This window comes from Heptranchias perlo, chromosome 8 (genome assembly GCF_035084215.1).
Source record: "Heptranchias perlo isolate sHepPer1 chromosome 8, sHepPer1.hap1, whole genome shotgun sequence".
Taxonomy (NCBI): domain Eukaryota; kingdom Metazoa; phylum Chordata; class Chondrichthyes; order Hexanchiformes; family Hexanchidae; genus Heptranchias; species Heptranchias perlo.
Genome location: NC_090332.1, coordinates 13,933,547 through 13,960,521, shown reverse-complemented (window position 1 = coordinate 13,960,521; position 26,975 = coordinate 13,933,547).

Here is a 26,975-nt window from a genome sequence, read left to right as displayed (position 1 = left end):
TGCTGTTTGTGGTCTACATTAATGACTTGGATATGAATGTAAAAGGTATGATCAGTAAGTTCGCTGATGATACAAAAATTGGTAGGGTGGTAAATAGCGAGGAGGATAGCCTCAGTCTGCAGGACGATATAGATGGGTTGGTCAGATGGGCGGAACAGTGGCAAATGGAATTTAACCCGGAAAAGTGCGAGGTGATGCACTTTGGAGGGACTAACAAGGCAGGGGAATACACAATGAATGGGAGGACCCTAGGCAAGACAGAGGGTCAGAGGGATCTTGGTGTGCAAGTTCACAGATCCCTGAAGGCGGCGGAACAGGTAGATAAGGTGGTAAAGAAGGCATATGGGATACTTGCCTTTATTAGCCGAGGCATAGAATATAAGAGCAAGGAGGTTATGATGGAACTGTATAAAACACTGGTTAGGCCACAGCTGGAGTACTGTGTGCAGTTCTGGTCACCACACTACAGGAAGGATGTGATCGCTTTGGAGAGGGTGCAGAGGAGATTCACCAGGATGTTACCAGGGCTGGAGCGCTTCAGCTATGAAGAGAGACTGGGAAGATTGGGTTTGTTTTCCTTGGAGCAGAGGAGGCTGAGGGGGGACATGATTGAGGTGTACAAAATTATGAGGGGCACAGATAGGATGGATACTAAGGAGCTTTTTCCCTTCGTTGAGGGTTCTATAACAAGGGGACATAGATTCAAAGTAAAAGGCGGGAGGTTTAGAGGGGATTTGAGAAAGAACTTTTTCACCCAGAGGGTGGTTGGAGTCTGGAACTCACTGCCTGAAAGGGTTGTGGAGGCAGGAACCCTCACAACATTCAAGAAGCATTTGGATGAGCACTTGAAATGCCATAGCATACAAGGCTACGGACCAAATGCTGGAATATGGGATTAGAGTAGACAGGACTTGATGGCCGGCGCGGACACGATGGGCCGAAGGGCCTCTATCCGTGCTGTATAACTCTATGACTCTATGACTCTATGCTGTACAGGTGGATGTGTCACAGCACTCTGTTGTGGAGCTCCACGTGTCAGAGGTGGACGGCGTGGATGCCGAGGCTGGTGAGGCTGGTGATGCTGTTCGCCCTCCGAGGAGGTCATGACTGCAGTTACGGCGGCCCCCATCCGCAAGATGTACATCTGAGGGGGTCCGCAAGGTAGGTACATGTCTCCGGACCCCGGGGTACGTGTGCAGGTTGGTGACTTTGACTGTCAGGCGGAGGGTGGTGGAGGCCAAACTTTGTCCCAGGTGACGGAGTGGCCTCCTGCAATGGGTGAGGGTCTCCCCCCCCACCTGTCAGATGGACCTTTGCGGCTGCCACAGGCTGACGGCTGCAACACGTCCATTCCAGCTGGGAGTGTTTCCCCCAGTGTGGGAAACAGTCCCATTCTGGTCCAAAATCCCACATAGTCCATTAATCAGGTCAGTTAATGACCTGAAATACATACATAACAACTCTCAAGTGGCATCCCGCTGGCTTTAATTGCCTGCGGGATTCCCACCAGCGGGGGCAGCGCGCGCACGCCGGCACGTCAGTGGGGAACCCGGAAGTGGGCGGGATCGCGGCGGGATCCGGTCGGGCTCCTGGGATTTCAGATTTTCGAGGCCCCCCCCCCGCCGAGAACGCACCCGATAGCGGGTGCGAAAATCGGGCCCATAAGATCCTGAGGGGATCTGAAGGGTAGATGCTGAGAGGATGTTTCCTCTTGTGGGAGAGACTAGAACTAGGGGACACAGTTTAAAAATAAGGGGTCTCCCATTAAAGACGGAGATGAGGAGAAATGTTTTCTCTCAGAGGGTCGTGAGTCTGTGGAACTCCCTTTCCCAGAGAGCAGTGAAGGCAGGGTTATTGAATATTAGTAAGGCTGAATTAGATAGATTCCTGATTAACAAGAGAGTCAAAGGTTATAGTAGGTAGATGGGAAAGTAGGGTTGAGGTCGCAATCAGATCAGCCATGATCTTATCAAATGGCAGAGCAGGCACGAGGGGCCGAATGGCCTACTCCTGCTCTTAATTCATATGTTTGTATGTTCATATGTACTATGTGTAATAACATTGTACATGCATATAAAAAGAACTTCTTTATGATGTCACTATACATAGTGACCAGGCCCGTTGTCCCCCCGCACCCCACCCCCATCCCCGCACGTTAACCAGTGATTACTGCTGGAAAGCAACATGTATGCGACGGGGATAGGGAAGGGCAGTGGGACTAGTTGGATTGCCCATGCATAGAACCGGTGCGGTCTTGATGGGCCGAATGGCCTCCTTCCATGCTATAACCTTCTATGATTCTATGATTCTATGTGGATATCAGAGGGGCTCAATCGTGATGCTTACCATGCTTGAATAGCCAGCCAATACTCAATTCCTAGGCTTACATGTGAAGTGTAACCACTTGGGTGAGGCACAAGAGGTCTGCCAGTATTCCCTATGAGTCACCACTTTAGGAGAGAAAGAGAGGAAAAGGGGAAAAAGTTTTGGAAAAAAAGTGTTAGCTCTGATATGTAAAGAAATAGGGCATGATTTTCACCCGGAGCCGGGAAGGGGGCGGGGGGAGGAATTCCTGATGGGAAGCACAGAAGTACGGGTTTCCTGGATGCCCTTACGATTTGGATGTAACGACTTCATTATTTTTTTGCCAATTTCCTGCCCGACAGGCTGCCTCTCAGTCGGACAGGAGAAGAGGAAGGAAGAGGACGTGATCGGGTAAGTGTTAGATGGGGGGGTGGAGGGGGTAATGGGGGGGGGTGGTCAGTCATGGGGGGTCAGTCATTGGGGAGCTGTCGGTCATCGGGGGGTCAGTCATCAGGGGGCAGTCATCGGGGGGGGGGTCAGTCATTGGGAGGCTATCAGTCATCGGGGGGGTCATTCATCAGTGGGGTCAGTCAACAGGGGAATTTATAATTATTTATAATACGAGTGGATCTGTTGTGGAATTGCTCACAGAAAGTCTGGACAAAGCAAATTTTCCTTAGAGTGCATTAGTCAACTTAGTTCAGTGGTTGCTTTCTTGCCTCTGAGCCAGAAGGTCCTGGGTTCAAACCCACTCCAGAGACTTTAGCATATAACCTAGGCTGACACTCCAGTGCAGTGCTGAGGGATTGCTGCATTTTTGGAGGTGCTCATGCGGACGTGCAAAGGGGACAGAGGGGATTGGTGTGGGCAGGCAGGGGCAGCAAATTTTAGGGTCAGCCACAGGATGAGATCATGGGCTGCTGGCAATTGAGAGAGGACTGTGGGTTCAGGGAGTCAGCTACCAAGTCTCAAGTTATTGTACTTTATTACTATGGATGATTTTCTTGTGTTTTTCTTCTGCTGATTTCAACCTTTGCTTCTTCAGATGTCTCGCATGCCCATTTACATTCCTTCCTCCACAAACTGTTGTCTTTAAGTGATTCACTTTAGTAGTATTAGGAAATGTTTCTGCTTTTGTTATTTTTATAAAGACTTGTCCAGGAAAAAAGAGAGTTCTAAGTGGTTTTATTAATATTTCCTTTGATACCAGAAGTGGTAATTGCTTTGAGAGTCAATTAGCTGGGATTTTACAAGGATACCATAGAAACATAGAAAATAGGAGCAGGAGTAGGCCATTTGGCCCTTTGAGCCTGCTCTGCCATTCAATATGATCATGGCTGATCCTCTATCTCAATACCATATTCCCGCTCTCTCTCCATACCCCTTGATGCCTTTTATGTCTAGAAATCTATCTAGCTCCTTCTTAAATGTATTCAGTGGCTTGGCCTCCACAGCCTTCTGTAGTAGAGAATTCCACAGGTTCACCACCTTCTGAGTGAAGAAATTTCTCCTCATCTCAGTCCTAAATGTCCTACCCCGTATCCTGAGACTATGACCCCTCATTCTGGACCCCCAAGCCAGTGGAAACATCCTCCCTGCATCCACTCTGTCTAGCCCTGTCAGAATTTTATATGTTTCAATGAGATCCCCTCTCATTCTTCTAAACTCGAGTGAATACAGGCCGAGTCGACCCAATCTCTCCTCATATGACAGTCCTGCCATCTCAGGAATCAGTCTGGTGAACCTTCGCTGCACTCCCTCCATGGCAAGTATATCCTTTCTTAGGTAAGGAGACTAAAACTGCACACAATACTCCAGATGTGGTCTCACCAAGGCCCTGTATAACTGCAGTAAGACATCCTTGCTCCTATACTCAAATCCTCTTGCAATGAAGGCCAACATACCATTTGCCTTCCTAACTGCTTGCTGCACCTGCATGTTTGTTTTCAGTGACTGGTGTACAAGGACACCCAGGTCCCTTTGTACATCAACATTTCCCAATCTATCACCATTTAAATAATACTCTGCCTTTCTGTTTTTCCTTCCAAAGTGGATAACTTTACATTTATCCACATTATACTGCATCTGCCATGTATTTTGCCCACTCACTCAACTTGTCTAAATCACCTTGAAGCCTCTTTGCATCCTCCTCACAACTCATGATCCCACCTAGTTTTGTGTCGTAAGCAAACTTGGAAATATTACATTTGGTTCCCTCATCCAAATCATTGATATATATTGTGAATTGCTGTGGCCCAAGCACTGATCCCTGCGGTACCCCACCAGTCACTGCCTGCCACCCCGAAAAAGACCCATTTATTCCTATTCTCTGTTTCCTGTCTGTTAACTAATTTTCAATCCATGCCAGTATATTACCACCAATCCCATGTGCTTTAATTTTGCACTCTAACCTCTTATGTTGGACTTTATCAAAGGCCTTCTGAAAATCCAAATAAACCGCATCCACTGGTTCTCCCTTATCTATTCTACCAGTTACATCCTCAAAAAACTCCAGTAGGTTTGTCAAACATGATTTCCCTTTCATAAATCCATGATGACTTTGTCTAATCCCATTGATATTTTCTAAGTGACCTGTTATCACATCCTTTATAATAGACTCTAGCATTTTCCCTACTACTGATGTTAGGCTAACCAGTCTGTAGTTCCCTGTTTTCTCTCTTCCTCCTTTTTTAAATAGTGGGGTTACATTTGCCACCCTCTAATCTGCAGGAACTGTTCCATAATCTATAGAATTTTGGAAGATGACAACTAATGCATCCACTATTTCCTTGGCTACTTCTTCCAGTACTCTGGGATACAGATTATCAGGTCCTGGGGATTTATCGACTTTCAGTCCCATTAATCTCTCCAGCACTATTTTTTTACTAATACTAATTTCCTTTAATTCCTCCTTCTCACTAGTCCCTTGGTTCCCTAGCATTTCTGGGAAGTTATTTGTATCCTCTTCCATGAAGACAGAAACCAAAGTACTTGTTTAATTGCTCTGCCATTTCCCTGTTCCCCATTATAAATTCTCCCGTTTCTGACTGTAAGGGACCTACATTTGACTTCACTAATCTTTTTCTTTTCACATACTTGTAGAAGCTTTTACAGTCCACTTTTATGTTCCTTGCAAGTTTACTCTCAAACTCTATTCTTCCTCTCTTAATCAATCTCTTGGTCCTTTTTTGCTGAATTCTAAACTGCTCCCAATCCTCAGGCTTGCTACTTTTTCTGGGCCTGTCGCCTAATGTTAGCTGGCATACTCATTGTTTTCAAATTGTCATGTAATATTACATTGACAGTGCCACCTATTGGTGCAACACCTTCAGAATCCTGAGACCACTCACCATTCTGAATACATAATAGATAAATAATGAGCTTTGTTCTATTTCTCTGTCACAGAGTTTTGAGGTCTCGACATTGGAATTATGTGTTATGACTTCCCTCTGAACAGAGCCATCTCCCTATACTTCAAACTGTTGTGCAGATATAGCACACCAAATATTTGAAGTCTCCCAAATAGAGAGGAATGCGAAGGTCTGTTGCAAGCATCTCAATAATGTAAAGGCCCGCTTCAAGGCTGCCACTTTAGGCTGACTAACAAACTCTGCAGCCTGAGCATCTGCTGCCTCATAGGATTGCCTTACAGGATATATCCCTGAAGTACAGAGAAGGGTGATCAGGATCAGAGGAGTTAGATCAGAAAATCAACAAGAAAGCCATGCTAGTCACCTGACTGTTCCAGGCAAGTTCATATTCTTGTGCATTATGGGTCAATGTATTATCTAATCTGTAATGTCTCACCTCTGGGCTATTCTTGCCTCCTGTTATTTTATAATACCTAAGTTAATATGTAGCAACCCAGATTTCTGCAGAGATCTCTTTCCCTTAGCTGGGCAAAGGTTTTCATCCACATTAGTTAAACTAGTGGCTCCTCTTACAAATTATAGATGACAACTATCAACATATGAATGCTTGTTTACTGTTTATTAAGCCCATTTGTAGATGATTCTACATTATAAGAAATCTTAAAGTGTACAGTGCATGTTTTGCAATACATTTCCATTACAGATGTTTTACATTACAGCAATATTTAACTAAATATGAATGTAAAATTACAGATTTACCATATCTAAAGCTATTAGCGAGTTGTTCCTCTCTCCTATCCTCCTTCTCCCCACTTCCTGGAAAACATCATGATCCCTTTTGTGGTGCTCACTTTCTTGTGGAAAATCCTCCCCTGAGTGGTACTTTAGGTCACTGAGATGTGACACTCCTCCATAATCCTACTGCATTTGGGAGACTCCATTTATTTGGTGTGTTACTTAGGCCCGACAACAATTTACAAGTAAAGGGAGATATTTTAATGAGACCTCTCATCTTCTTAATATCTCTTTGATTCTTGATGTTCTCAAACCTTTGTTGCTAGTGGAAACAATGCCACACTCATTGAGAAAAGTCAGGTGTCTCCTTTCGAGGTTGTTGAGCACTTCATTAGCTCAGTATCAGCTCTGATTTAATTGGATGGCTGTGGATATTATTTTGACAACAAATGTAGACATTATTGCATTGGAGGTTTGGTGATAGTTTGCTGGAATCACCACCAATGTACCAATAAAATGCCTGTAATCCCTGCCAGGTATATAACTAGTTCAATTATGTTTTTAATGCTTTACTTAATATGCACAGCTCTGACTACAATGCCAGAGCTGTGAAGGTGACAGCAGGATCCCCACGGGCAACGGAAGTCAGAGGCTGCTAGCAGGGTGAATGGCTTGGCCAACTGGTTTTACCCATTTTACCCAGCCATTGGGGATGGGTAGGAACAGAGTCAGCAACCACAACTTTAAGATGAATGTGCCTCAGATTGGGTGCATGGAATTGTTCTTGTGTTGATCTGGTGCTGTGGAATGCATTGTAAATAGTGCCTAATACCATATTCTCAAACTTCCTTTTAAAAAATCAGAGAGGATAAGATTTCTGAAGACGTTTAGCCTATTTTTCTAAAACAAATCTATGTTTTAAAAATATTCAGATGAATGCCCCACCCAAATATAAATCTGTTGCAGATGACTATTCCTGTCTGCATTCAGCACAGTGCCAGAAGTAACTGTGAAATTATAACTAAGTATTAAAAATGGCAGGACCCATCTAAAAGATGAAACTACATTTAAGCTTAAAACAGCACGATTAACATCATGATAGTATCAAGGCTGATAGAGAATGTTGAGGCTCCAGGACTCTAGAATATTTTTTTAAACCACGTTTTCTAAAACAGAATTTCATAACTATTATTTTACCTCTCGCACTTTAGCCATATGGGCACAGTAGCGAAGGATTTAAATGGAGCAGCTGCACAGCAAAACTGAAGGATGGGAGTGGGGCATTATATAAGACAAGGCATTATATAAATTGCCTTTCTTCTGGGTACTTTTTAAAACACAGTTTTTTTTAGGAAAATAGGCTAAATGCCTTTCTATTTGTATGTGACACCTTCCTCCAGTGATGTTTTGCAACTGGGTCATGTTTTCACTTTGCAAACCCACTATATTGGGTTTAATGTATTTCCCTGAAGCTAGTTGCAACAAAACTGTCTCTACACATGACCTGACAGTTTACATTACAATTTCCAGGCAGCTACATTAGCAAAACTGGCCTGAAGCTATTGTGATTTATGTACTGTAAATACACCCGGTGATATCTGTTGACTCTTCTCACTGAGATGCTTTTTTGTGCACCAAATGTCACAAACATTGACATCAAACAGCCAATTTGTTAAATATTTGCGTCAGTCTGTTATGTTGGTGTTTGCGCATGTGCGTGCGTTTGTATATTTTGTATGTACATATTTCCTCAACTACTAAATGTGTGTGCAATACTGAGGATTATGGGTACACATTAATGTCGAATCCAGGGATGTCCAACCTTTTGAGGCTGGGGAGCGACACATCTGTCAAAACCAGCGAATGGGCTGCACCTGGTTACACAGTAATGCGAGCCCTCATACACAATGCAAGACATCCTTCACAAAAATGCAAGTCCCTCCACAAAAGAAATGTGAGACTCCCATGCACAAAAATGCAAGACTTTCATGCACACAAAAAGCAAGACATCATTTCCTCCATCATCCTCTTCCTTGAATCCTGAAAACCTGGAAGCCTCAACTATTTACATTTCCAAAGTTTGGGGTATTGGTACAGGCTGGTTCCTGAGTGGTGCAAAAAGGCTGTTTGTGGGACCTTGCTGTGCACAATTTGGCTGTTGCGTTTCCTACATTACAACAGTGACCACAGTTCAAAAGTACTTCATTGAACGTGGGACATCCAGAGGTCGTGAAAGGAGCTATATAAATGCAAGCATTTTTTTAGTGGAAATCTGGAACTCTGTCCCCAAAAAGCTGTCAATTGAAATTTTCAAGACTGAGCTGGAAATTTTTGTTAAATAAGGGTATAAAGGGATATGGATCAAAGGTGGGTAAATGGAGGTAAGATATAGATCAGCCATGATCTGATTGAATGGCAGAACAGGCTCGAGGGGCTGATTGGCCTACTCCTGTTCCCACTTTCCTATTTCTTGAAAACTTAATAATGCATTCTATCTATATCCAGTTTATAAATATCAATAAGAACTTACACATATAAAGTGGAGAAAAATAATCTATAAAATTGTTTTCCTGATTTTTCTCCTCATTTTCTTTTGAAGTGTCTCTAAGCCGCACACCTTTAGGCTAGAAACCAGGTCCCAAGCCTTAGTCACTGCCATTCCACAGGCTGCTACTCAGAGGTGATGTATTGCCAACATTCATGATACTGTTAAAGATCTACTGAATTTGGTCCACTTGCAGCATTGCACAAAACCTGGTTTATTGGTTGTGTGCCATTGTTTTAATGTGCACAATTCACAGGGAGAGAAAGGGAGGGGGAGAGAGTCAGCAGGCTGTACAAGGTCATCACAGTGAAACCCGATCCTGTCTTCATCCAATCCCCATGTTTGCCCACTTTCTAACAGCAGTACCCAGATACTGGCAACGCCTACACTGTGGTTGATTTTCCCTTCCCTATCCCAATTGCTGCTTGGGTGAGATTAACTACCACAACGCAGACCAGAGTTTGAACCTCGGATCTTGTTGTCTGTAAGGCTTAGTATTACTCCAGATAGTGCCATTAGGGGGAGCCCAATCCCGTACTCTTTTTAACCAATGCATTCGTTAAAGGACGTATCTGGCCATTAGCATTCCATCTAGTTCTTACATAGTGGACGGATTTCTTTAGATCCCTCTTGTTGCTGTCTACAATCCACTTTTCCATTGTCCCCTTACCCCTTGTAGTATACATTTTATTAGTTTTACACGGTTGACTTTTCCCATGCCTTGGTTAAACCACTCTTGGAGTACTGTGAACAGTTCTGGTCTCCATTTTATAAAAAGAATATAGAGGCACTCGAGAAGGTGCAAAAAAGATTTACTAGAATGATACCCCCAGAACTGAGAGATTATACCTATCAGGAAGGATTGAGCAGGCTGGGGCTCTTTTCTTTAGAAAAGAGAAGACTGAGGGGTGACTGGATAGAGGTCTTTAAGATTATGAAAGGGTTTGATAGGGTAGACGTAGAGAAGATATTTCCACTTGTGGGGGAGACCAGAACTAGGGGCCATAAATATAACATAGTCACTAATAAATCCAATAGGGAATTCAGGAGAAACTTCTTTATCCAGTGGTTGGAATGTGGAATTCACTACCTCAAGGAGTAATTGAGGCGACTAGCATAGATGCATTTAAGGGGAAGCTAGATAAGCTCATGAGGGAGAAAGGAACAGAAGGATATGCTGATAGGGTTAGATGAAGTAGGGAGGGAGGAGGCTCGTGTGGAGTATAAACACCAGCATGGACCTGTTGGGCTGAATTGTCTGTTTCTGTGCTGTATATTCTATGTTATTCTATGTAATGACTCCCAGGCCTCACTACCATTCTGCTTCCTTATATCTTTTAAAGTACCTTTTCTTCACCTTCGGAATATTTGTGTCATTCTTATCCAGCATTTCAGTCTTGTGTGTTGAAATTGCACTGTGTGTCAGTAACAAACATGTTAACACATTTCTATGAAATGTCCTTTGTCTACTATTTTAGGAAAAGCTAACTTATTAAAAAATGAAATTAAAAGATTAACACCTTGTTTAAAATAGCAGAGGAATTTCATACAAATGTGTTAACATGTTTGTTGCTGATACTGCAAGGCATGATTTCAGCCCAGTGGTGTTGCTAATTTTCCTCAAAAGGATATACTTCTTTTCCACATCCCTAAAAGCAGTCTTCTTAAAAAATAATCAGTTTTTCCTCTATTTTATGTTTTGTTTCCCCTTCCCACTTAAACCTCCCTTCAAATCTTCTCACAATCCCAGCAGTTGTTCTTCTAACATCTTGCACATCAATATTGTTACTTTGGCTTTAGCCTTTAATGCAGCATTGAGCCTAAATAAACTAGAAATCAAGTGTTCACCCATTTTCAGGTTACTAATGAGTTCTCGTGGACCATTGAGTACTAAATTTAAGTTACATCGAAACTACAACACAGAAACAGTTCATTTGGCCCAACTGGTCTATGCCGGCATTTATGCTCCACACGAACCTCCTCCCTCCCTACTTCATCTAATTCTATCAGGATACCCTTCTATTCCTTTCTCCCTCATGTGCTTATCTAGCTTCCCCTTAAATGCATCTATGCTATTTGCCTCAAATGCTCCTTGTGGTAGTGCCCTCATACACTGTTGTACTAAGCAGCTGCCACTTATTGGGGGTGATTTTAAACCCCAAGAATGGGTGAGTTGGGGGCGGGTGGGAGTTGAAAATAGTTGTGTTTTTGGGTTGGACTTTGCATTCCAGGGGGAAGCCTGTACTTTTACGCACCGATGTTAAACCAGGAAATAAAGCCGGTTTGCGGTCGCGACCCAAAAAACAAATATTTTCAACTCCCACCCACTTCCAACCCACCCGTTCTTGGGGTTTAAAATCACCCCCATTATCTCTTTTATTGCCCCTCCCTTTTAGTTGTTCCTGGCCTGTCTACTTTACCTCTAGAGTGTTGAAATTCCCCATGGTTATGGTTGCCTGCAGCCTCTCTTAACTACCTAAACATTCCTTGTCTGCCTGTTCACCTTGAATTGGGGGACACTAGCAGTTGCCAGTTAATAGTTTGTTGTCCTTCTCATTGCTAACTTCTACCCAGATTGCTTCTGGCACCTCTTCTTTTGCTACCATATGCACCCTTTTCAACAGCATTCGGTCCCTTTGCAATAATGTCTCTTTTCAAAATGTGTTCCTCTTCTGTTTGTGGCCACCTTCCTCTTGTAACCAACATGCAGTAGGCATGTACAGGTTAGATGTGTCACTTAACAAGGCAAAGCACACGTGTATTGACAGTTCAGAGTACCTTCTGTTAATTACACCTCCCGCAGGCTACTCCAAAAATTGCACTGCTAAAACAATTGAAAATAGTTGTCAATATAAATTAATGTCAAAGATCATATCATACAACTCCAAGCTCCTGTATGTGATGATTTCTGTTTAATGAATAGAAACAGAAATCCACAACAATTTCCTATCTACCCTTGTACCTGAATTTACCTCTGTTAATGAATATTTTTAACTGCTGTTCAATGAATGTTTTTGTTCTGCCCAGAATATACATTTGGTTATATTTATAGAAACATAGAAAATAGGAGCAAGAGTAGGCCATTCGGCCCTTCGGGCCTGCTGCGCCATTCAAAATGATTATGGCTGATCGTCTAACTCAGTACCCTGTTCCTGCTTTTTCCCCATATCCCTTGATCCCTTTAGCATTAAGAAATATATCTATCTCCTTCTTGAATAAATCTAATGACTTGGCCTCCACTGCCTTCTGTAGTAGAGAATTCCACAGGTTCACCACCCTCTGAGTGAAGAAATTTCTCCTCATCTCGATTCTAAATGGCATACCCCGTATCCTGAGTTTATAGACTGTTTCACACGACCCTTTTCTTTGAAGTGCCGTAGGATTCCTGTTTACAAAAATCTGCCAAAGTACAGCAGTTGATTGCTTTGCAACTGGTTGCTATAAGGAAATCAGCCTTTCCTACTTTGGTGGGCTCCAGCACTGCTGGCTTACAATACTGTATCCCTGTTTCATGCAAGTAGACAGTATGTTGGGGGTATCTGAGGCAGGACTGGTGACATCTTCCTACTAATCTCACCTCTACTTTTGTTGTCATCTCTCCTTGACCCAGAGGCACTGAGGACAGTTGTAGAAACCCTGTTGCTGATCTGGCTGAGATCAGATAACCAAGCACAGATTGGGAATTGAACCTTAGACCTGGCCTGTATAGCTCAGTTACCCACCACTTTAACAAGTTCCGTTTTTTGACCTCACTGGAGCTCACTGTGCCCAACAGCAAGGGTACAGTATGCTAGAAGAGGTGGAGCCCACCAAAGTGGAAAAGCTTGGTTTCCTTATAGCAGCTACAAAGTCATTGACTGCTGTAAGTGGCCATTTTTTCAACTGCCTGAGGAAACCTCTGGTGCAGGCCAATCAGGACTCAGCATGCTGCCTCAAACAGCAATGAGATATGTAACCAGATTTTCTGTTTTAGTGGTATTGGTTGAGGGATAAATGTTGGCCAGGCCACCTGGAGAAGTAATCTGCTCTTCTTCATATAGTACCATTGAATTGTTTATGTATACCTGAGAAGGCAGACAGGGCCTTGGTTTAACATCTCAACCAAAAGGCAGCACTTCCAACAATGCAGCATTCCCTCAGTACTGCACTTAAGTCTCTCGAGTGGGGCTTCTGCCTCAGAGGCAAGACTGCTACCACTGAGCCAAGGCTGACACCTGCTGTCAATCTCGCTGAGATCAGCTATCTGAGTACAGATTGAGGATCAAATTTGGGACTGTTCTGGTCTGTATAGCCTTAATCAGCTAAGATCCATTTCTTGATACAATCATGGTGGAGATCAACCAGATTATAATGGAGGACAGGTACACACAATGAACGAAATATCCAATAGATAACACGTAAGAATTGTATCTTACAAAACTGATAAGAATAGTTAATATATGCATTGAGTGAAAATGAAATTATAACTGAAAAGCTTGGAATTAACAGATAGTTCATGGCTTCCTGTTGTTGGGTAATTTTCTGTTCAAATTTGCTATTTATTTTTGTGAAACGTTAAGTACTTCTGTATATGATATACAAAGCAACACACTTAGGAGCACTTTCCAGGCAGGTAAAACATATCAGGATTAGACTAATAAACAGGTCTCAGTTCATTGTTGCATTTTATATTGCACTAATGTGCTATTGCCTGTAACACATTAGTTCATACATTATCCCACATATTGCAGGTGAGTGAAGACGTAATGTATTCAGTGGAGTAAACATTATATTTCCATGACAACAAGGACTACAGTACAGTGTGGCTTATTAAGCATTTTAAACCATATAGTACTGCCTTCCCTAAGGATAGTCTTACATCACTAAGAGACTGTTGCTCCATCCTCAAAATCAGTCTGACTGCCGCAACCTCCCCAAAGCTGTCAGCGCTTAATTATAATTGTAAAGCTGATCTTGCACCTGTTCTTTTTTTTAAAGCATATGTTAATTAAAAGGGAAGGGCATTCTATGGGGGAAGTATGTATGATCCAAAATATTTTACTCTTTTACACTGTAATAAAACATTTAAACAAAAATCTTCTAAGTAATTAGGATGTCACTTATCAACACCAAACCATGATACAGAGTTATCTAAGTACTGAATTAGTATCAAGAAACAAAAAAGGATGTCAATCCCTAAAGGATGTAAACACTCAACAAACAGACTCTAACACTGATGCCCAGTTCACCCTATCTCAGAGTCTCCAACCAACCTGAAATATCATGGCCCCATGAAAGTTCAACTCATGATATTCTCCTAAATATTTAGAGATTCTTATTTTGAAATATTATTGAATTATATAAAGGGGAAGTACCTTGAATGCTTCCCCTTTAATAATAACATGCCCATTAATAGTGCCTTGGCTCAGTTAGTAGCATTCTTTCCTTTGGGTCTGAGCCCCATTCTCTAGTATACTACTGAGGGATTGTTGCATTGTTAGAAGTGCCGTTATTTGAATGAGATATTGAACTGTGGTCCTCTCTGCTAGTTCAGGTGGTTTGTTTAAATCCCTTCATGGCCTCGCCCCTCCCTATTTCTGTAACCTCCTTCAGCCCTACAACTCCCCCAGAACACTCTGTTCCTCTGACCCTGGCCTTGTGCATCCTGCCTCCCTTCGCCCCACCATTGGCGGCTGTGCCTTCAGCCGTCTTGGCCATATGCTCTGAAATTCCTTCCCTAAACCTCTCTGCCTCTCCATCTCCCTCTCCTCCTTTAAGATCTGCCTCAAAATTCACCTTTTTGACCAAGCTTTTTGTCACCCCTCCTAATATGTGCACCCTTGGCTCAGCATCCAGTTTTGTACGATTATGCCTCTGTAGAGCATCTTAGGATGTTTTTCTATGTTAAAGGCCTTATACATAAAATTTGTTGTTGTAGTTAAGGATAACATGGCACTATTTGAAGAAGAGCAGGCAGCTCACCCAGTGCTTGGTTAGTGTTGGAGGATCAGAGGGTGTGCTTTGGGACATAAGGCTGGAGGAGATTGCAGAGATTGAAGACCCGACACAAGGCAGGTGTGGGATTGGTTTCCGGGGCGTTGGGAAGGGGAGGGAGTCCGTGGCAGAGGAGGCCTAAGCTTGCCTTGTGGGGCCCGGAAGAGCACTCCTGGCCTATAAGTAGATAAACTTAGCTTTTTGAGCCTCTTCTGACCCCAGCTCCTCTTCTTGCTGTGTTCACCTGGCACGAAAACCACAATGGCGTCTTGGGGGATTTCCAGCAGGTAAATAAGCCGCGCAATTTTAACTACCCACTCAACCGATGAGACCCTGGCAGCTATCCAGTGGATTAGTAGCCTGGGTGATTTTAACTACCCACCTGCCCGGTTTCTGGTTTTGTCATGCATTTATTTTGCCTCAATACCACTGACAGCAGCATCATTGTTGGGAACAACATGGCAAAGTAAATGAGATGCCTCAAGAGGGTCTAAGACTCTGGTATGGGTAAACATTGCACTGCTGGTCTGTATGGGCAGACTGAGTGCTCAGGTCTTCTATGCCCAGAAAAACAGTGGCCTGCAGCATTCAATGTCAAAGGTATTTAGCGCCGGTTATATTTGCTATCAGTGACACTCTAGCGGCGATTTTAACCCTGCCCGCTCGGCAGAATCCAGGCAGGCGGGCAGTTAAAATCACCCATGGGACTCACCCGCCGCGTCCCACACTGATCCCGTAGGTTCCAACTTTAACCTGCCCTTCCGAGCAGGTGAGAGGGTCACCCCCGGAAACCGGCAGTGTCCTTCTTTAAATATGCAGATCGGGCTTCGATTGTGAGGCCCTCCAGAATCCCCTCCCCGCAACTTACCTGAATGCTGGGGACCGTTACTTCAGTCCCTGATGGCAGCCTCCTGATGCCTGACGTTGCTCTTCCACCTGTCGGCCACTTGTTGCTGCCCCGCTGGTCTCGGCTGGGAAACTGACTGAGGCAATGCAGATGAAGCCCGGGGATTAAAGACTCCCAGGTCTCATGCAGCTAAGGACTGGACGGTTTGCTGACCACCTCGGCTCCCGCCCACCGTCTCCTGCCCTTGCGTTGAAGTCAGGGCTTATACCTCTGTTACCAATCAACATGGGGAAGAACCATCTCCTGAGATGGTATTCTCTGCTCTGTAGTCACTATTGCTGCCTCATTTATATTACAGCGCTGTCACTAGAGGGAGTTGCAATTTCAGTACCAGCACAACATTGTAATTTAAATTCAGCTTTAGATATCACAGCTAAATACATCCCTGTATTCTAGCAAATGACTTTCACTATCCACTACAGCCCATTTACAAATAGCTACAAATGAGCTTTTGAAATGGCCTACTGGGTAAAGGCATAGCCAAGTATAACACTAAAGCCATACAGACCGGAGGGACACAGATTTGATTCCCGGGGCGTGATTTTAACTTGGAGCCGGGAACCTAGCCCATCCCTAGATATTCGCTTGGGGAACCCGGAAGTCAAATGAATGCGTCACAATCTGCGATCGCAACTCAATTTGGAGGTAAGTATTAGAACACAAGAATATAAGAAATAGGAGCAGGAGTAGACCATATGGTCCCTCGTGCCTGCACCACCATTCAATAAGATCATGGCTGATCTTCGACCTCAACTCCACTTTCCCACCCGATTCCCATATCCCTTGATTCCCTTAGTATCCAAATATCCATCAATCTCAGACTTGAATATACTCAACGACTGAGCATCCACAGCCCACTGGGGTAGAGAATTCCAAAGATTCACAACTGTCTGAGTGAAGAAATTTTTCCTCATCTCGGTACTAAATGGCCCATTCCTTATCTTGAGATTATGACCCCTAGTTCTAGACTCTCCATGCCTCTCAGCATCCACCCTGTCAAGCCCTCTAAGAATTTTATGTTTGAATAAGATCACCTCTCATTCTTCTAAACACCAGAGAGTATAGGCCCATTCTATTCAATATCTCCTCATAGGACAATCGTCTCATCCCAGGAATCAATCAAGTGAACCTTTGTTGCACCCCCTCTAAGGCAAGTGTGTCCTTCCTTAGGTAAGGAGACCAAAACAGTACACAGTACTCCAGGTGTGGTCTCACCTATATATTTGCAACAAGACCTTCCTACTCTTATACTCCAACCCCCTTGCAATAAAGGCTAACATACCGTTTGCCTTCCTAATTGCTTGCTGTACCTACGTGTTAACTTTCTGTGATTCATGTACAGGACACCCAAATCCCTCTGACAACCAACACTTCTTAGTCTCTCATCTTTTAAAAAATATTCTGCTTTTCTATTCTTCCTACCAAAGTGGATAATTTCACATTTCCCCATATCATACTCCATCTGTCAACTTCTCGCCTACTCACTTAACCTGTCGATATCCCTTTGCAGTATTTGTGCTTTCAGGTTTCCCACTTGCCAGGCAGCCAGATTGACAGGCTGGCTGCCTGACGGAAGGGAAAGGAGCACCGAATCAGAGAGCGGGGGGCGGGAGGGAGGGAGAGAGAGATCGTGGGTCATTAAACAAAACAGAGGCACGGGGGGGGAGGTGGGGGGACGTGGATGATATCGGGGCATCCAACTGGGATCGAGTGGCGGGTCCAGCCAACAACAGGATCGGGGGAGGGGTTCAGCCAGCATCGGGTTTGGGGAGGGGGGCCCAGCCATCATCGGGATCGGGTCCAGCATTGTGAGGGGTGGGGGGCGGTCATGACGCGCCCAGGTGAGCTTGTTGGGCCTGGAAGCAGTGCAGTAAAGGCACTCGCATCCAAACACGCCTGGGTCGAACTCGGAAGTGGGCGAGTTGGAGCCAGGATGCAGTCCCGCTCCAAAAAGCTGTTATTTTAACTTCCCACCCACCCCCAAACCACCCACTCTTGGACCAGCCATATAAATACATGTCAGAGACTGGGTATTCTGCGGCCAGTGACTCACCTCCTGACTCCCCAAAGTCTTTCCACCATCTACAAGGCACAAGTCAGGAGTGTGATGGAATACTCTCCACTTGCCTGGATGAGTGCAGTTCCAACAACACTCAAGAAGCTCACCATCCAGGACAAAGCAGCCCGCTTGATTGGCACCCCATCCACCACACTAAACATTCACTCCCTTCACTACCGGCGCACCGTGGCTGCAGTGTGTACCATCCACAGGATGCACTGCAGCAACTCGCCAAGGTTCTTCGACAGCACCTCCCAAACCCGCGACCTGTACCACTTAGAAGGACAAGGGCAGCAGGCACATGGGAACAACACCACCTGCACGTTCCCTTCCAAGTCACACACCATCCCGACTTGGAAATATATCGACGTTCCTTCATCATCGCTGGGTCAAAATCCTGGAACTCCCTACCTAACAGCACTGTGGGAGAATCTTCACCACACGGACTGCAGCAGTTCAAGAAGGCAGGTCATCACCACCTTCTCAATGGCAATTAGGGATGGGCAATAAATGCCGGCCTTGCCAGCGATGCCCACATCCCATGAACAAATAAAAAAAAATAGAGAAAACTGGAAAAACAGTGGCTACATAAAACTTAACCTTGTAGTTGCACAATTAACCTTGAGTCAAGGCAAAGGGAAACAAACTCCATTTCAGTACAGATAGCACAAGACAAGTAGGAGCATCACTACCACCAGGGCAGCATGCAATACATAACACAAACATTTATGCATCGCTATGTCTGGCTTATTATTACATTACAAACAAGGACTGAAGTCTTTTGGTATTCTTTAATCATAACAAGCAACACATAACTTTTATGTCTATATATACACATTTACACATGGCCTAGAATTATAGTGGCTAAAAATAGTCAGTCCTGGTGACCAATCCACAGGCCTCAGAGAGCTAGTGCCCTTGACCAGACATGAATCAAAGAACAGGGAGAGCATTTGAAGTATTCATCACAATGCTGATAAACAAAGAAATGAGAGATTGTTAACCTAAGCTGTTTATTTTAGACATGTTGCTAACTATGCATGCTGATAACTGTCTACTGTGGTTTCCTTAATAAGTGTATATAAATTTTAGAAAGTATTAAAACAAGATAAAGCCATTCATCCCATTAATCTGATTCCATGCTCAGATCCTGTAAAACTACCATATTGTAGAATCTATCCCAATTTATTTCATATTTTCGGGGTAGGGCAGTAAAGCCAGATTAGAAACTTCAAAAAGATAAAACTCGTTGAGCTTTCTACCTGAACCTCTAAAATAATCTAGAAGTACTCCGGGTTATTGACTGAACCATAAAATCCACATGGTCCATTATAACCAGTTACAGTCCACAGATTACTTTAGGGTAAATTTTCATTTTCACCACCTGGGTGGTAATCTGGCAAGACGAATCATCCATCTATTATAGAGCCTTCTGATTTTCATGCCATTGAAATCAATTAAATGAAAATCAAGCGGGTTCTGTAACAGATGGGCAATTTGCCTGACTAGATTACCACCCAGGTGATAAAGATAAAAATCTACCCCATTGTGATCACCTAAGTATGTATTTACCCTTATGAACATAAGAAATAGGAGCAGGAGTAGGCCATACGGCCCCTCGAGCCTGCTCTGCCATTCAATAAGATCATGGCTGATCTTCAACCACAACTCCACTTTCCCACCCAATCCCCATATCATTAGTTCCCTTAGTGTCCAAAAATCTGTCGATCTCAGTCTTGAATATACTCAACGACTGAACATCCACAGCCCTCTGGGGTGGAAAATTCCAAAGATTCACAACCCTCTGAGTGAAGAAATTTTTCCTTATCTTGGTCCTAAACAGCCAATCCCTTATCTTGAGATAATGATCCCTAGTTCTAGACTCTCCAGCCAGGGGCAAAAGCCTCTCAGCATCTACACTGTCAAGCCCTTTAAGAATTTTATACATTGCAATGAAATCACCTCTCATTCTTCTAAACTCCATTCTTAACCTGATATATATCCACCTCTATTTTTAGAGATCTTCATCATAGAAAGAAAGGATTTATGTACTAACGAGAAAGGATAGAAAATGATCAGCTGGTCCATTCAGCCTGTCCCATCCTGGGATTTGCATCTTTCATGTCCTCAGGATGTCCCAATGTGCTTCACAGTCAATTAATTACTTTTGAAGTAGTGTTACTATTGTCATGTAGGAAAACACAGCAGCCAATTTGTTCCACAACTAATATGTTAATTGACTAGTTAATTAGAACAGAAAATACTGGAAATACTCAGCAAGTCAGGCAGCATCTGTGGAGAAAGGAACAGAGTTAACTTTTCAGGTCGATGACCTTTCATCAGAACTGGAAGAAGTAGAGGATTTAACAGTTTTTAAGCAAGTAGAAAGTCAGGCAAAGGGGGAAGGATGGGAAGGGGAGGAAAGAACAAGAGGGAAGATCTGTGATAGAGTGGAGGGCAGGAGTGATTAAATGACAAAAGGGGTTATGGTGCAAGGCATAGGGTGGTAATGGGACATGTAAAGAAACAAAAGATGGGTCTAGAGGAGCTGTATATGGCAACAGCAGAACCATTACCAGCACCTGATGTCCGAAAAAATAGGAGCAGTGGTTATGATCTGAAGTTATTGAAATCAATTTTGAGTCCAGAAGGTTGTAAAGTGCCTAATCGAAAGATGAGGTGCTGTTCCTCGAGCTTCCGTTGAGCTTCATTGGAACAGTGAAGGAGGCCGACGACAGAGAGGTCAGAATGGGAGTGGGGCGGAGAATTAAAATGGCAAGCGACTGAACGGAGGTGTTCAGCAAAGCGATCATCCAATCTGCGTTTAGTCTCCCCAGTGTAGAGGAGACCGCATCGCGAGCAGCAAATACAGTTACTAAATTGAAAGAAGTACAAGTAAGTCGCTGTTTCACCTGGAAGGAATGTTTGGGGCCTTGGACGGTGGGAAGGGAGGAGGGGAAAGGCAAGGTGTTGCATCTCCTGCGCTCGCACGGGAAGGTGCCATGGGAAGGACAGCGGGTGTTGGGGGTGATGGAAGAGTGGACTAGGGTGTTGCGGAGAGAATGGTCCTTTCGGAATGCTGAAAGGGAAGGAGAGAGCTTCATCATAGAAAGAAAGGATTTACGTACTTACACAAAAGGATAGGAAATGATCAGCTGGTCCATTCAGCCTGTCCCATCCTGGGATTTACATCTTTCATGTCCTCAGGATGTCCCAATGGTATCAGGCTGGAGATGGCGGAAATGGCAGAGGATGAAAAATTGAATGTGGAGGCTGATGGGGTGGAAGGTGAGGACATGGGGGACCCTATCAAGGTTCTGGGAGGGAGGGTAAGGGGTGTGGGCAGAAATGCGGGAAATGTGATGGACATAGCCGAGGGCCCTGTCAACTACAGTGGAGGGGAATTCTCGGTTGAGGAAAAAGGAAGACATATTGGAAGCACTGGTGTGGAAGGTGGCATCGACAGAACAGATGCGATGGAGACGGAGAAACTGGGAGAAGGGAATAGAGTCCTTACAAGAAGCAGGGTAGTCGGAAGTGTAATCAAGGTAGCTGTGGGAGTTGGTGGGCTTATAGTAGATATAAGTGAGTAGTTAACCTGTTTTGGTGGCATTTGTTGAGGGATAAATGTTGTCCAGGACATCAGGAGAACTACCCTGCTCTTCTTCAAATGGGGATTATTTTGTGTTCACCTGAACAGGGAGATGGGGCCTCAGTTTAACATCTTATATGAAAGACGGCACCTCTGACAGTGCAGCACTCCCTCAGTACTGCACTGAAGTGTCAGCTTTGATAATGTGCTCCTGTCCTGGAATACTGACTACTTTCTTCAACATAGTTTTAACAGTTCTATTTGTTCTTTCCACCAAGCCTGACACTTGCAGGTGAATTGGGATGTGGAATTTCTGTTCTATCCCTAACATGGTTCACATTTATTTCATGACCTGATCCACAAATCATGTTCCATTATCATTATCGATCACTTTGATCTCCCTACCTTGAAAGCACATTCGCAGTAGTGAATTTGGTGGTATCGCTTGAAGCTGATACTTAAAAAACTAATGCAGCATGTCTTTACATTCCGTAATTCAATGTGGCACCTAGAAGTAAGGGGTTAGTTACTCCTTCATTGTGAAAAACCCTTGGGGGTGAGGAAGGAGTCAGCCAGCACAATGCCAGTTTCAGATGTGCTGCTAAGTCAATTAAAAAAAGTGCTTTGAAAAAGTTCAAACTGTAACTTTGTAATTCTCCAAAGCTGCTTTTACCTTTTTCTAAAAAAAACTTTGTGCATTTCAACAGTGATATAATGTAAATTGCAGTCAAAATAAATCCATACCACACCTCTGTAATTTAAAATGTATAAAGCCAAACATGCAGCCTTTAAATCCCTCAGCAGCACACTATTTCCCATCTGCAAACAAGTGAGCTTCCAATGAGGGGCATTCTCCCTTCTGGGAGATTACCCAAATTCTTCAAATAAGGCTGACCCCAGAACTACAACAGTACTCCTGGTGATGGGCGGATAGAAGTCCTGCACTGCCAAGTTTCAGGCAGTACTTGAACTGCCGAGGCAAATTCAGGCTAACAGCTGTGCGATAGATTTCTGCGCGATAATAGTTGCATATTTCAATGCTGCCTACAAAGTTTGTCCTGCAGCAATGTGGACGTGTGAAAGAACTGAAGAACTGAAGAAATTGTGTAGACAAATATTGGGTACTTCTGCCATGGCAATTTACCGGAGGATGTCCAACTTCTTATGCATTTCTTTCTGGACAATGGTCGGTCTATCTGTCACCTTCGCCTATGCGGTGCAGACAATTGTTTTGCAAGGAGGTTGCCGCTCAACCCCAGTGAGGGCACACTTCCTGTTTTGCACCTGGTCTTGCAGCACCTCATGGAAAACATCTTCAAATCTACTGTCTTTCTCCTTTCTTCCATCATAAGTGCAGCAAAAAAATTCAGTGAACAAATTACATGCTGTTCTCCTTTAAAAAGCAGCAGCCCTTTAATAGCTGCCGCTTCTTCCCCACAATCAGTGATCTCTCAGGCTTAAGTCCATTGTGCTCACTGGTCAAACTTAAATCTGCTAACCTCGTAATATCACACAAAGTCAGCATGCAGAAAAGTTAATCTAATATGGTTTGTCTAATGCAATGTAGTGCAGTCCCCTAGTATGACATGACCTCACCCTGTAAACTACATCTGAGTGCATCCCTGATGGAAGGAGTTAGTGCGCTGGCTGGTTGTGAGCTTTTCAAGGGAGCATTTTAGGATTGGCTCACTCATGTGCCATTGATCCAGTCCTTCATCCTGCTGTATGAAATTCCAGTTGCTTGCACTTGAATATATTGGAGGGCATCCACTACCTCCACTATGTATGCCGGACTGTGATGGCCCAGATATAGTGTTGATTTGGCAGTCAACCATCTATTCCTAGGATTCCTGGGACACATGCCCACTGCTCAAAGCCAAGTCCTCAAGGCATACACCACTCAATGGAAGCACAGACTGGTGACCTTCCACCAGGTCTGATAATCCTTCCCTCATGGTTGCCTGTAATTGTTCCTTGAGAGACTTGAAGCTGTACACAACTGCCTTCTGGAGTTTGGATCCCATAGCCTCCACTGTAGCATTGAACACTCATGAAAGATACTCCCACTATGTTTCCTTGGGTCTTCACTCCAGGTGCTAATTGAGTTGTTCCATTGCACGTTGCAGTGCAGAAAACTATTCCTCCATGATTGCTGTCATCCAGGTGGTAGAATCCTCTGCTGCAGTCCTTAGACTTTACAATGAGTTTTCTATCAACATAATAGAATGGTGAAGACGCTAACGTAGCATTGTCCTTTTGTAAGTAGGCTGTTTGAGGTTTGAATATAGAAGTGGCACAGCACAGCTAGTATCAATGTGAGATCTTCGCCCCGCAATAGTTTGTCATTTCACTTGCAGCAGCATTTGCCCTTCCTCATCTGTGCTCCATATTTCACACTTTGTTCCTTCCTATGCTTCGAAACTATCACCTTTCAAAAGTGTGCCACTAAGCTGCTTCAAGCAATGGTAAGGCAGGGTGCTATGGGAACTTGTTGTGAAGGTTTAGGTTTGAATACAAGTAATGTGACATTTTGAGTACATAGGTTCAGCAATTCCCTTGCAGTTGCAAAGGGAGGACATGCTGTACCCTGTATAATGCTCTATTACTGTGTGCTCCGGTTAATGTTTCATTTATTGGTAATGTTGCACAAATTGAGTATTTTAATACATACCTTAACTTGGTATATCTTTTCCTGCTTCACCATGTCCCATACCCTCTAGGGTCTCTCGGCTTGTAATGTTCACTGTGGCCATTTCAAGGGGAATGAGCTCTCTAGAGACTGATTTAATTAACCCTCCACCCATGTCTTCGTATCTGCTCCCAGCAACTGAATGGCAGCTTCATCCGAAAGGAGAAGAACGGTGTGAGTTGATTAACATGGCGTACTGCACTGGCCTTATATGCGTGGTGCAGAGTTCCTTTGTCATTGTGTACCATAAAGTTAGTTTGGCATTATTATACTAGTTGCACTTTCAAGATGTTACAATATAAAATGGCACTACCAGGTCTTGCATACCAGATTTTATAATAATATTGCTTTGGTCAGTTGTGTGTCAGTGGACATTCCTTATATAGGATGCAATCCCACTTCTGTTTAATTTATACTTTTAAATTCCTTCCCATTCTAACAGGAACAACTGGCATTTCCTTGTTTTAAAGGCTTCCTTTAAAAGGCTGAATAGGTAAACCCACCTGGTGGATTGTCCAAACTTATGATATGCGATGTTTATGTGAGTCACATCAATAAATTTGTTTTTGTGGTCTTCTTCAGGTCAAACATATTTTTTCTGTCTTCCTCCCATGTCCACTGAGTGCCCTACACTGTGTAATCTCTTCCCATGCCTATGTTACTTGCTGTTTATTGGGGGTTGTCTGTCTATCCACATTCCATCACTCCATGACGCTCTGGACAACAGCTTCAAAAACTTTGTTGCCAAAATATATTTGCTGTCATTGCTGTCATAGCTATTTGCCATTAATTTCATCAATATTAATCTGTCATATCTCAAACTCTATCAAATATCTTCTGAAAACCCAAGTAAATTACATCCATTGATCATCCTTATCCACTAATATCACTAGCACTCGATAAATTTCCAGTAGGCATCACCTTTAGCTTCTGGATTGTTAAAAAAAACTATTAATGCTTTAGTAGTTAAGCTCCTCTTCACATAATCTAGGCTAACACTTCAGTGCAGTACTGAGGGAGTGCTGCACTGTCAGAGGTGCTATCTATCGGGTGAGGCGTTAAACCGAGGCCCCGTCTGCCCTCTCCGGTGGACGTAAAAGATTCCATGGCACAATTAGAAGAAAAGCAGGGTGTTCTCCCCGGTGTTACGGTAATTATTTATCCCTCAACTAACCACTAAAAAACAGATTGTCTGGTCATTATCTCATTGCTGTTTGTGCGCAAATTGGCTGTTGGGTTTCCTACATTACAACAGTGATTACACTTCAAAAAGTATTTCATTGGCTGCAAAGCAATTTGGGATGTTCTGAGGTCATGAAAGGAACTATATAAATGCAAGTTCTTTCCTTTTCCTTTCTTTGAATTGGCACACCTCTCAGCAGATTCTCTTTGTTCTTTTTAGATGTAGATTCTCTGGGCTGTAAATTGGGCTGTGTAGCACAAGTTGTGTAGGCGCTACGCGGACTCCTAAGGACCCAAAATAGCATCCAGAATGTGCGCGCATACTTCTAGTGTGATGTGCGCCAGACGCCATCTTGATATAGGCAGACACACTGCACCTCCCCTTTAAGAGGTGCAGGCTGCCTTTAAGTGAATAACGAATGCCAGCATTATATAAAGTAGGGAGAATATGCAGTAGATCAGTGTGCAACACTGATTTAAAGGGACAGATGCGATTTTGGAACTCAACGCTCCGGCCAACGCGCTATCTTAACCTCGCACAGCTGAACAGGTCCTAAACAGCATGTAAGACCTCCTACCACAGCTATTTAAAGGGATCGTGCAGGAATTACAGGTTAGTTGATGGATTATTGCTTCTGGCTGCTATTGCATTTGTACCTGTTTTTGGAGGTCTCCTATTCTTGAATACTAGGACTAAAAATTAGAGCCAGGACTTGCAGGAGTGAAGTTAGGAAATGCTTCTACACGCAAAGGGTGGGTAAAAGTTCCGCAAACGGCAGTTGTTGCTAGCTCAATTATTAATTTTAAATGTGAGATTGCTAGATTGTTGTTAACCAAAGGTATTAAAGGATATGGGGCTAAGGGGGGTATATGGAGTTAGGTCACAGATCAGCCATGATCTCATTGAATGGCGGAACAGGCTCGATGGGCTGAATGGCCTACTCCTGTTCCTATCTTCCTACGTTCCTATCATAAAGTTTCAACACTCTACAGGGAGTGGACAGGCAACAGCAAGGGCACTGGTGGAGTGGCAGGGGTGGGACAGGGATGCTGCATCCTGAGAGAGGACAACAAGTTCATGTCCATGGAGCCACTGCCACTTGCTGCCTCCTGTTATGGACCACCTTCTCTTGCAAGAAAGTGAGTGTCCTGCAAGATGTTTGGGCGATGTGGCTGTCATGGTTGAATAGCTGCAAGTGTGTATGTCCTGTGAGCTGTGGGTGTGCGGCTTGCAACAGTGGTAATGTGTGAGGGTGAGAGGAAGCATCTGATTGGAAAAGTTGAGTACTGACTGTAGGAGTTTGTTGGTAGGTGGGTGGTGGGTGGTGTAGCACGTGGAGCAGTGGATGCGGATAGTGATACAGTTGGTAGAAGATGCCACTTGACAGTTGACCTCACTCACCTTCACCGCTCATGTCAAAGCATTGTACTTCTTCCCGCACTGCATCCACGTTCGTGGTGCTATGCGCCTGGCATTGACTTCATACTCTACTGCCTCCCACTGCCTCGGGAGCATATGTCTGAAGGGCCTCTTGCCCCCCTGCGGATATAGGATACCCCTTCTTCTGTCCGCCTCTTGCACCAAGGCCTCTAGTGCATCATCAGAGAACCTCGGTGC